Raw genomic sequence first — 8,916 nt, forward strand, 5'->3', positions numbered from 1 at the left:
GGCAACAATGATAACAGTGCACATTTTGTTAAGAAACTTATTTTGAGCTTTTTAGTGGAATGTCTTCACTTGTCATAAGACGAGTTTGTACCATCCCATTTAATTCCACCACTTGGTTGTATCTTGACAGATACGTATTTCGACCTCAACAGTAAGGTCGCCTACAGTGTCTCGTACTTGACTCGACTTCTTATGACAAGTGCACATTACTGAGAACTCCCTGAAAAAAAAATACTCTATTAAGCAAAATGTGAGTCAAAAAATCGGAGCCTGCATGCAAAAACCTTAAAATGTGAAATGTCCAATGCACTGATTCCGCTGCCGAAACAAAACTCGTAGAAGCACAGTGCACTTTGCACAGCAATTGAGCATTTGGATCGAATGGTGCTTTCTAACTTTCTCACGCTATCTGCCGTTTGATTTGAGTGGTGCAACTGCTTCTTCCCGGCGAACCTCCGCCATTAACTTTCTGGCCACACTGATGGACCACCGGATGGAACTTGTTGCAAGGCCGACTGCAGGATTATTCGTTCTCCTGATGTACAAGATTTACCCAATATCAGTTGACGTAAATTTTACCACTTTATCTTGAATTTATAATTTCTGTCAGACTCTTTTTTTGGCGGAGTTTTAAATCTGTTGCTCGTCTTTTACTGAAAATTCATGACACTAAAATGAACTCGGAAAAGCACATGTTTTTTCATAAAGATACCTTATGAATATTTTACATAGCAACAAATAATGAATTTCATAAGGCAAACTTATGGAATTGATAAAGTAGGTGATGTTTTCCATAAGGGCCTTATGTAACAGAAATTAAATGAATTTGTGATGTTTCATAAGGCAAAACTTATGAAAATCAAAATCTTTTTTACGCCAGTGTAAAAGACAGCGAGTTTTGTTCGAATAATAGTTGCTAAATTTCGAGGCAATTTCATTCTAAGCAATTGCATTTTAGCTCAACCACTTCAACCACATAAACAGTCCAATTTAAAAATGATTTGTCTATCGTTATCGTTTTAGTCATTACAGAAATCAAGCACATAGCGGGACCATTATGCATACTAGAACAAAGCGAATACGTATTTCTCGAAAGAACAGTCCCGTTAAACTAAAATTTGAATGGCCATGGTCGCAAATTCTATTTTAATTTTTACTAGCTGCATTTGATATCCTTGGTTTTAATCATGTTCCGTTCCTGTTCTAACAGTTTTCAATAAATATCAAAACCCACCTGCTTCAGAGCGAGAAAATATTTAAAATTTTCTCAGTTACGCGTTATATGGGGGAGGGAGGGGGTGCGAACAATGTTACTTTTTGTTACGAGGGGAGGGAGGGGGTCAAAAACTCGGATTTTTGCGTTACGTAATTTGTGAACAGACCCTTACGACAGCTCTCATGGAATGACTCCCTAAACCTTCCTGACTATGCCAGACGATGCAGACTCATAAACCTTGAAACATTAGCGCTCAGACGCATTAACTGCAAAGAATGTTCATTTTTGATCTTATCAATAATTACATAGATAGCCCTTCACTTCCCCAAAACATAAATTTGTATGCACCTACACGCCAGCTTCGCGACAGGCCTATTCTTTCCGTTAGACGCCACAGAACCTCCTATGGGTACAATAATCCGTTTGATAGTTGTGTAAGAATGTTTAATGATGTCAGTGCTGTTTTCGATTTTAATATGTCCAAGTCAATGTTTTTGAATAGGATTAGATATTTAGCATAAGAATCAGTCTGTGGAATTGTTTTTGTTTACATTCGAGACGAAGTAATAAAGGGTGTACGGAATCAAATTGCATCACTTTCAAAAGTTGATAACATTTCGCCTCCTGGGCTGATTTCAACGAAATTTTGTGGAAGACGGCTTCAGCATGTGTTATTCACACTGCGTAAATTTCATTACGAAATTTCCAGCAGTTTCGAAAATACAGCCGAAGGAATAGGACGTGTGCAAATACATCTTGCGCATTCACCTCCATATTCCACGTCTCATAAAAATATGTTAGTAATCCAATTATGTGCCTCTGACCCCAAAATCACCAGAATTGCGGCCGATCGAAAGATACTGGTCTGGAATGAAAACACGAGCTTCGGAAGCCTCTGAAATTGATCATTACGGAACACAAAATGTTGATTTAGCCTTTCGCGTCAACATTTCGTATTGGTTTCTAACTCCAACGTCAACATTTTCGATTATCCGACTAATACAAGTAAACTTTCCAAAAAGCTTTCTGTTTTGTCGCTTCTATAGTAAAATACCAAAATCAAAAAAATAGGAAAAGCGCTGAAATCTAATTTTGGACTGATATTTGTCAGATTTTGGGAGAGCAGAGCATCAATCTCATTGTTCAGGCCGGTTCACAGTGCAGCACTTTTTTGATGTTTTGTTTTCGATTTTTGTAATAGTTAGAGGCGTCAAAAAATATGGTTTCTTTGGGAAAGTTGACTTTAATTAAGTTAAATAATCGACTGAGACAATGAAATCAGTTATTTTTTTTGTTGAGATGGATTTCAGGATGAAAAATGTTAGTATAGGACATGTACAAAATCTTATGAGCTCATTTAAGAAAAAAGCTTCAGCATTTGGATGTATTTAAGAATTTCAGTGAAAATGTTATACGTAGTCAAAGCTTGCATATTGTATTTCAGTCCCTGAAAATTTCATGACAATCGGTTGATAGACTAATTTTTGGCGAGTAGTTCAAAGTGATGTAATTTGATTCCGTACACCCGTACATTCCGTACACAAATAAAAATTTGCCGAGCCACTTGACTCGTCTAGTGTCTCATACTTGACTCGACTAGTAGACAACTACGAGACACTGAAGAGGGCCTTAATGTTGAGGTCGAAATACGTATCTTTCAAGGTACAATCAAGTGGTGAAATAAAATGGAATTGTACGAACTCGTCCTATGAAAAGTGAAGACATTCCACTAAAAGCTCAAAATAATTTCCTTATTTCCTTATTAATTCCACGGAAATAGAAACTTGCCTCATGCCGAGAAAATGCTTCCTTTGAAATATAATTAATTTTTATTGGACGAAGCATGCTTTCAAGAAAGATGAGAGTCGTTTGGCCGAGAGTCATCCGGCCGAAAACCATTTACCCGAATGTCACTTGGCCAATTAAAACATTGGGCCGAATTGAACGGTTGACCGAAAAAGTTCGACTGAGCTGGTCATCTGGCCGAAATAGTTTAGTCGAACATTTCATTTTCCGAAAATTCCGTTTACGGAAATGGTCGTTTGGCAGAAAGGGCAATTTGGCCAAAAAGGTCATTTGACAGAAAAATTCGCTAAGAAAATTATTTTGAGATTTTAATGGAATGCTTTCACTTATCTTAGGGCGAGTTTGTGAGGGCCTTCCTTGGCCGTGTGGTAAGATGCACGGCTACGAAGCAAAGCTATGTTAAAGAGTTGGAAATTTTCTTCCCTGGGCATAAAAGCATCATCGTGTTAGCCTCATGATAGACAAATGCAAAAACGGTAATTCGGCTTAGAAACCTTCCAGTTTATAACTGTATGAGTGCTCAATGAGCACTAAGCTGCGAGGCGAAAAAGTCCCAGTGCGGAATGTAATGCCAATAAGAAAAAGTAAGAATATACGAGTTTGCACTGTCCGATTTAATTAAACTACTTGATAGTACCTTTAACAGATAAAATATGACCGTACTGTTGAAGTCGGAATACGTATCTGTTAAAGTTACAATAAAGTGGTGGAATTAAATGGGATAGTTCGAACTCGTCTTATGACAAGAGAAAAAGTAAATCGACCTAATAGGTCGTTCGACCGAAAATGCCGCATGACCGAAATGGTCGTTCAGCAGAAATCGTCATATAATTGAATCTATGACAAAAAGTCGAAAGACATAACGTCGAAAGGACAAAAGGTCGAAAGACAAAAGGTCGGAAAGACAAAAGGTCGAAATGACAAAAGTCGAAAAGACAGAACGTCGAAAGGGCAGAAGGTCGAAAGGACAAAAGGTCGAAACTTACAAAAGATCGAAAAGGACAAAAGATCGAAAAAGACAAAAGGTCGAAAAGTACAAAAGGTCGAGAAGGACAAAACGTCGAAAGGGACAAAATTTCGATCAAGAACAAGTTGGGTGTTTGTGCTATGAATTTAAACTTCGAGCAGGAATAATAACACACTCATCTCATTAATCAAAGTTGAAGAATGAGCCATTTTCAAAGAAGGAGAAATTACTATGAAACAATATTATGAATGTCTAGATAGTTTTGTTAGAGATGAGGCAGATTGTTGATTTTGGAAATGAATAAAACTATTGCGCGTATTGCGCGAGACCGAGTTTTCCTTTCCTTTTATTTTTCACTATTTTAAACAATTAAATGAAATGCATTTAATGAGTGCAAATAATAGATTAATATCAAGGTTTTCTGAATGTTACTTAGATCTGGCAAAATGGGGCATTGATGTATTTAATGTATGGCGTGTGCCATTTTGACAGATCGATGTGATATTTAGAAAACCCAAACATCCATCTATTAGTTGTACTCACTGAAATTTTTTTAATTAATTGTTAAAAATTGTGTAATTTTGATCTTATTAATCTTTTGTCCCTTTCGACCTTTTGTCCCGTTCGACCTTTTGTCCCTTTCGACCTTTTGTCCTTTTCGACCATTTGTCCCTTCGACCTTTTGTCTTTCAACGTTCTGTCTTTCGACCTTTGTCCTTTCGACCTTTTGTCCCTAACCCCAAATAATTATCATGTCTTAAATAGACGGAAAATCTCTTGTTTACAGTGTCTTCGGTCATGCAAGAATCAAGCGGCGTTGTGTTTGTAAACAAACGTCAATCTTAAGGAAAGGCGATATGGGCACCGCTGTTTCCTAATTAACTATTAAAGGATGAACGATAGCTCATCTTAGCATTATCAGTGAAATATATCAAATTGCAAAAGCACGATAACAAGGTTTTAAAAAATCGTAACGTTTAGTAGCATTTTCAATAGCTAAGATTTTTAAGCGAAATGTGAGCCTTAAGGTCTCCTATCTCTACGTGTTAAAGTGAAGGACATAAATGACGCTAAAGAAATTAGCTATTAAGTAACCCACCGCAATGATCAGAATAGCAGTAATATCATTGATCTAGTGCATTGCTCTCTAACGCAGGAGAAGAAATTAATTATCACTGTTATTTAGGGGAACAGACGGCTTTGGCAGGTTTTGTTCTATTATTGTCAGCGGGGTTTTTGTCGACCGAATTTTATGAAATTTGGTCACATATTCTTTGATATGCAAAAAATGTTTAGGCTAAATTCGAGCATAATCAGTCATAAAAACCCACCTGACAATAATAGAACAAAACCTGCCAAAGCCGTCATTCCCCCTAGTTGCAAATAAATTCTTTGCGAAGCCGCCGAAGCTTGGCGACTTTTGTCTACATTGCCGGTCAACCCAACAGAATAAGGAGGATTGATATGAATTGTAGTAAACAATGATTTAGCACATTTGCAGTGATGATTAGCACATGCTCGATGAAATCTCATATAACCTTATGGAATCGTAGAAAGTGCATAAGCACCATGACCGTACGATTCGCAGTTACAAAATTTAATACAGGATTGAACAGAACTTACAACGATTCAAATCAGGGTTGTATTTAGGCGAAAGTTGAGAGAACAGGGCCCTGGGCCTCCAAGAAACCTAGTGTATTAATACCAATCCGTTTTCCCATTGCTTACATATTTGGGTACATTCAGGGGCACCAAAAACTGTTTGGCCCGGGCCCCACAAGCGTAAATCCGCCCCTGATTCAAATGCTCAAAACATTTTTAGTCAATTACGTCATCGTCCTCGTCATAATAGGGAAGATGAGATTATTATTTCGCGATTTGGAAAGTGATATGATCTCTAGGCAAGCAGAGCTGCCAAAAGCCGCGCCGAAATGGACCAGCTTCTAAGTATTCTTTTAAAATCTTCTTCTTCTTCTTCATTGGCATTACATCCCCCACTGGGACATTGCCGCCTCGCAGCTTAGTGTTCATTATGCACTTCCACAGTTATTAACTGCGAGGTTTCTAAGCCAAGTTACCATTTCTGCATTCGTATATCATGAGGCTAACATGATGATACTTTTATGCCCAGGGAAGTCGAGACAATTTCCAATTCGAAAATTGCCTAGACCAGCACCGGGAATCGAACCCAGCCACCCTCAGCATGGTCTTGCTTTGTAGCCGCGCATCTTACCGCACATTGTCGCCTTGAAAGTTAGTGTTCATTGAGCACATAAACATTTGTTAACTGCGAGGTTTCTAAGTCATGTTACAATTTTTGCATTCTCATATTATGTAACTAACATGATGATACTGTAATGGCCAGGGAAGCCGAGAAAATTTGCAATACGAACATTCACTATACCGTATCGGGAATTGAGCCCAGCGATGGTCTTGCTTTGTATTTATGCATCTGACCGGCAGGCCTAAAGAGACCCCCATTTGTTAAAACTAAAATTTTCAAAATATTTTTGAGAATAAAGAAGGTTCCAGTGCGGGATGCCTTGCCAATTAAGAAGATGTAGTAGATTAGTAAAAAAATAAATTAATGCAATGCAGAAAGGTGAACATTTTTTGTTTGTAATTTTTTTCAGGAGTCATAGGCCAAAGTGGTTATTTGTAAATTGCAAACAATCATAAAACAAACAGACAAATCAATTCAGTATACATATTCAAACTTCACGTTTTTATCACCGCCAAACTCATAAAAAACACGTTCATTTGAATTTCATCTTGAATCGTATTCTCCCGGACACGGAATTGCCCCAATTCCCAACCAATTAATCCGCTTCGAAAAGTTTAGATTACCACTTTTCCTCGCATGGGAACGGCTCTGGCCAAACGCAATTGGGAGCCACGTCTTCACGCTACAGTTAGTACGCCAAAATCTGCTTTCCCAACTCCCAAAACTCATAACTCACCCCAGCCCAACCAAACCAACTAGTCCGAGTTACACACAATCTCTCCCACAGGAGCCACCATCAACGTTTCGTTGTTGTCGCCATCGAGCACTGGAAATTAATTCGTTTCTGTCGGACACAGCACCATGGCCATGGTGGAAAGCCTGCCTGGACCCCCAACTCCCCCGTCAGCTCACAAATCCTCGGTTCTAATAAGCGTCTGAAAGTTTTACATCAAGAAAGGATTACATGCTAAACAATAAATTGCATGATTTACCGGTCCTGGTTATGTTGGGCTGCTCCGGGATGAGTTTCCCGAAGTGCAGAGTGTGTAAGAGAGAAGCTGGAAAATATTGAATGGCAAATGCACTGCATAGGTATTTCCTTTGTCAGTTGGCGTTCGGTGGGAGGGATTGTGCGAGGAAAGCGGTGCATCGGTTAATGTAAGTTTGTAGCTGCCAGTTGTTACGGCAGGATTTAGCACCTAAGTCGAACAATCTGTGTTATGAGCGGAAAGTAAGATAATATGGACTCTACCCTGTATGATGAATTCTTCTTGAAAAGGATCGTGATCAAGTTTGGCATACAAAACGGATAAAAATTGAAACACAACGTTATATTCATTCATATATTTTACAACGATTTTTAAATTAGATCATGACAACATATTAACTGATATACATTTATTGACATTCATCGGTAAACAATACTACCTAAGTTTAATGTAGAAGGGTATATTTTGAAAGCATGGTGATGGCAAAGAAGTATTTAATAGATTAAAAAATAAATAAAAGTAAGCATAAGACGAATTTAGTACTACTCCATTTAATTCCACCACGTTGTAATCTTCACAGATACATATATCGACCTCAGCTGTAAGGTCGGTAAGGTACGAGGTACTGAAGACGGCCTTACACTTGAGACCGAAATACGTATTCGTAAAGATTACAAATTAAGGTCTCCAGTTAGCCTTGTGAGCGAAGGCGAATGACTGCCAATCCGGAGATGGCGAGTTCGATTCTCTGTTCGGTCTAGGATATTTTCAGGTGAGAAACATTTTCGACTCCCTGGGCATAGTGTATCCATTGTACTTGCTGCACAAGATACATACTCATGCAATGGCAGGCAAAGAAAAACTTTCAATTAATAACTGAAGAAATATAATACTATGTCAGAAGAATACTAAATTGAAAAGCAGGCCAAGTACCAGTTGAAATATAGAGCCATTGAAGAAGAAGAAGAACCAACGCAAACGGTCGTCCAAGGGAGACGCTGCAAAAATGCAGCCGCTTGGTTGATCTCTCCAGTCTTCCGGAAGTTATATTCTAGAACAAAAAAATTTCTCCTAAACCTCTAGTTTAGTAGTTCTGACAAAGTAAATGGCGTCAACGATTGGTATTTTATTGAATTCTTCCTCTTGTCATCTATTTGCCTCAATCTTTGACTGGCTTGATAGTATTCCAGCAGCTTAAATCCAAATGAGAGCAAACCTCAAAATCAAAAATCAATCCTCAGGAGCAGGATGGACGGTACTACATTGACGAAGATCCTTGAAAAGCTTGTCATAAGACTTGACTCGACTCAAGTACGAGACACTGAAGACGGCCTTACTGTTGAGGTCGAAATACGTGTCTGTTGAACGCACAATCAAGTAGAAAAATTAAATGTAATTTTATGAACTCGTCTTATGACAAGTAAAGACATTCCACTCAAAGCTCAAAATAATTTTCTTATTGAAATTGACAGGGATGGAAGTCCTTGCACAAATCTAAAACCAAAGTAAAAAACCCAAGAATTACAAGAGTAGAATCGAGCAGATTACCTTGATAAGCAACCCAATTTCTTGTTCACTAATCACTTTTACCTGTCAAATCGAATAGCTCGGGGACCATATCCTGATGATATTTCCGTGCAAAACTCCAACCACTACAAGCCTGCTTTAGGAATTTCGACTTATTTATTTTATTTTCAGACTAAGGCCGGTGTTG

This window comes from Armigeres subalbatus, chromosome 3 (assembly GCF_024139115.2).
Source record: "Armigeres subalbatus isolate Guangzhou_Male chromosome 3, GZ_Asu_2, whole genome shotgun sequence".
Lineage (NCBI taxonomy): Eukaryota > Metazoa > Arthropoda > Insecta > Diptera > Culicidae > Armigeres > Armigeres subalbatus.